Source organism: Tamandua tetradactyla, chromosome X (assembly GCF_023851605.1).
Source record: "Tamandua tetradactyla isolate mTamTet1 chromosome X, mTamTet1.pri, whole genome shotgun sequence".
NCBI lineage: Eukaryota > Metazoa > Chordata > Mammalia > Pilosa > Myrmecophagidae > Tamandua > Tamandua tetradactyla.
In genome coordinates this window covers 15,195,724-15,199,899 of record NC_135353.1, presented here as the reverse complement: position 1 = coordinate 15,199,899, position 4,176 = coordinate 15,195,724, and the positions used below count along the sequence as shown (strand labels likewise).

The 4,176-nt window shown below is 38.7% G+C and overlaps 1 pseudogene; it reads right to left on the bottom strand.

The window, feature by feature from the left end:
* Positions 1–2,193: 2,193 nt before the first annotated feature.
* On the bottom strand, positions 2,194–3,663 carry LOC143670834 (antizyme inhibitor 1-like; annotated as a pseudogene).
* Positions 3,664–4,176: the final 513 nt, after the last annotated feature.

Genomic DNA, 4,176 nt, shown 5'->3' with positions numbered 1-4,176 from the left:
ATGGTGGCATATGCTAGCTTTCTCTCCAGGCCTCTTATTTCATGAAGCTTCCTGGAAGGCATTTTCCTTCTTCATCTCCAAAGGTTGCTGGCTGGTGGACTCTGTGGTTCTCTCATCTTTCTGTCGTGGTTCTGCAGCTCTCTCCTTGTTCTCAAAAGGGAACTCTCTCTGAAATATCTCCACTTTTATAGGATTTCAGTAACCTAATCAAGAAGCATGTAGAATGGGTGGAGACACGCCTCCATCTTATCAAGTTTAATACCCAAAACTGATCAAGTCACATCTCCATGAGATCACCTAGTCAAGTTTCCAAACTATAGTACTGAATAGGGATTAGAAGAAACAGTTGCTACCACAAGATTAAGATTGAAACATGGCTTTTCTAGGGTACATAAATCCTTTCAAACCAGCACACTGGGTAAAAGACATTAATTGTCAAAGACTTTTTTTTTTTTTTTTTTTTTTTTTTTTTTTTTTTTTTAAAGGAAAGACAGAGAGAAGGAAGGAAGGATAGAAGGAAGGAAGGAAGGAAGAAAGGGAAACATTTTTAAACATTTTCTTGTTTTTATTGTATTCTGTTTCTCCGTTTTTGTTACATGGGCTGGGGCCGGGAATCGAACCGAGGTCCTCCGGCATAGCAGGCAAGCACTTTGCCCGCTGAGCCACCGCGGCCCGCCCAATTGTCAAAGACTTTTTAAACATGAATCTTTAGTATAATAATTGTACACTTATATGTAAATGATTTAATGTGGAAGCAATTAACAGGTGTTCTAGTTTGCTAGCGGCTGGAATGCCACACACCAGAGATGGATTGGCTTTCAGTAAAAGGGGATTTCAAAGTCTGAAAGTCATTTATCCTTTAGCTTTAGAAAGTGGCAGCCCCACCCTTTCCAAGGGCCTATGCAGTGGCCCGCCTCTTTCCAAACCAACCTTGGGGAACATTGAAGAGACCACCTTTTTCTCAGCTCCACTATCTCCAGGCATTGGGGCCACACCTGGGCTCTCTGCCATTTCCAGGGCACATGCTCAACCCCTCCATATGGTGCCAGCCAGGCTCTCCATAGTCCCCAAGAAGCATGTTTGTACCTTCTCAAAAGCCTGAACTGGCACAACACTTGTTGACAATGGGAGACTCATCCTCTGCCCTCAAGGCAAACTCACCCTCTCCATATATATTGGTGGGTTCACTCTCCTAGCCGAGATTTCTTGGCTTCAGACCCAAGTTTCCATGGTTCTCACTCTGCAAATTCCAATTTGCCACTTTTGTGTCCCCCCCTTGTCCAGATTGGCATTTACACCAACAGTCTCTTCAAGCACTCCAGGACATCTCCATCATTCTCTCCATGGTTCCTCCAAAATCTTTCCTTTAGCCATCAAAAAAACCAATATATTTGGTGTTTGCAAACCACAGCAGCACCCCAGTCTCGTTACCAAATTTGTTCTAGTTTTCTAGCTGCTGGAATGCAACACACCAGAGATGGATTGGCTTTCAATAAAAGGGGATTTATTTAGTTAATGTATACTTCTTCAGAGGAAAGGCAGCTAACTTTCAACTGAGGTTCTTTCTTACGTGGGAAGGCACAAGGTGATCTCTGCTGGCCTTCTCTCCAGGACTCTGGGTTCCAACAACTTTCCCTGGAGTGATTTCTTTCTGCATCTCCAGAGGCCTGGGCTGAGCTACAAGTGCTGAGATGAGGTATGCTGAGCTGCTTGGGCTGTGCTACATTGAGCTCTCTCATTTAAGCACCAGCCAATTAAATCAAACATAATTCATTGTAGCAGGCACACCTCCTAGCTGACTGCAGATGTAATCAGCAACAGATGACGTTCATATGCCATTGGCTCATGTCCACAGCAATAGAACTAGGCACCTTCACCTAGCCAAGTTGACACCTGAATCTAACTACCACAATGGGTTTCCATCTTCATGAAATCATCCATTTTGTTGCATAATTTTTTAACACTTAGGGATAGAGCAAACTAGGAAGCTTAAATCTGGATACATTATCTAAATCTCCCATTACCCCTAATGAATTATAGCTGAAAGCTGATTTTATTTTGTTCCAAATACCTGTTACTAATAATTTTTGTTTCCAATAAAATAGAGTAAGAATGTTCAAATTTTTCCACACTGGGATGTTGACCAGACAAGTGTAATCTGCAGCTTCAGATCTAAAGAAGTATTATGTCTGTTTAAGCTTCAGTGGAAAGACCATCTTCTTGACTCAATTGAATTCAAGAAGGCACAAAGAAAAGTTCTTCATCATTATGTCTGAAACAATTACAGCATCTTATTTCTCATACCAATTATTAAATGACATCATGTAGTAAATAGTTGGTCACTGAAAATGTTTAAAAGCATATGACTCATGGCATATAAGTGCTGAAACCTAGAGGTCCCAGCCTCTCCAGAACACAGCTAGTTCCATCTCCCTACCCCTTTTATTGACAGCCCCTTCCAACATGTAAAAGAAAGAATGGGCATAGTGCAAACACCCTTAAAGAGTGGGAGAAATATCAAAGGTGATGGTGGATTTATACAGATAAGCTAGTGTTTACCAAATGAATATGATTGCTGAATCATCATATTGATATTTCTTTTATTCTCCAATGTCTTAGAGCAGTTACAAGTAAAAACCTAAAATTGTGGAATTGTAACCTATATCAAACTCTGAAATATGTTCTACAACTAACTGTTGCAATGTGCTTTGTAATTTATTGCTTTTTGTATGTATGTTATTTTTCACAAAAAAGAAAGAAAAAAGTTGATTGTGATGGTAAAAAAATATATATTGATTCTTTCTAGCATCCTATGTTCTAGATCAGCTAGAAGGAAAAATTTGAGATGATGGTATGGTAGCCAATGACAAACTCTGGGACCTGTTCTGTAAAGTATTTGTTGAAGAGTGCTTTGAAAACTATGTTTTTTTTTCTTGCTCAGCTTTGTATATCTATTATATTATACAACAAAAAAAGTTTTAAAAAATCATATGGTTCATGGAAAGAATCTGCTCTCAAATTATTAAAGATAAGCCAATCTCCCACATTTAGTTCAGGAAAATGACAGCTTTCCACAATTTGATCAAGTTCATCACAGGCTGGACCTCAAAGGCTGCTTGTAAACAGTAGCTTATCTTCCTTCTATTTCTTGTGAACTTCTGCAGTACTTGAGTCCTCTGCCAGTTTACTTGCAAAAGAATCGTAAGCACCATCATTCGTATAATGCATAAAGGTTGGGCCATCACTTACGTTTTTTTCCTACTCCAGAGGAAAATTTATCATCTTCAACAGCTTTCCCTACAATAATTTTAACTGCCGAGTATAAATGCAGAAGACATAAGTAACTTCCAAGTAATGAAATTAACTTAATGGCAAAGCCTTTAGGAAAGAAGGTAACCAACAACAGATTGGTATCATGGTTAACCTTTCCTAACTGAAATTCTGTTCCTGTTAAGCTCCCCCAGTGATCAAAATTTTCACCTTGAAGCCAAATTCTCCAGCCATGTCAAACATACATCTTACATCAGACAGAGCATGTACATACACTTTAGATACTTTGCAAGCATGCAAAACATGAAATTTAACCCCAATTATTTGGACATCAAGTTCCTCTACACATTCCAAGAGATGCCTACAGTTCTTCAGTATAGTGTCAAACTTCATGTTTCTGTTCACCTCCTATATTATCTTTTGTTGCAATATGTAGTAAGACCTTAACATTTGTATGATTACATGAAATTTTCTTCAATTCAGTTTCATTGTCACATGTCATGATATTCACTCCAATTTTTCTATATACTTTATCTGAGATGCTTGCATCGACTTACACAAATAATATTTTCTGGACCTACACCCAATTCTTGCACTAAAACCATTTCATCTTTACTGGATAAAGCAAATCCAGTTTCAAATGACATAAACTGGGGAAAACAAGGCTATGTCTGGGTCTTTAGAATATACAACAAAATGAACATTTGGAGATGGAACCCCCTGTCATCAGTTAAGTTCCCAAGATGGTTCAGCTTTGAAGTTGAACTACTCTCTATACAGCACTTCTCTTAGGCCCTCAGGGTAACTATATACTTGGTTAGAAAGTTTGCCATGAGATAATAGCACAAAGAGTTGAGTAAAAGCATCTTTTTGGCAGAATTTTGAAAGACTAATGTGATTGCAACA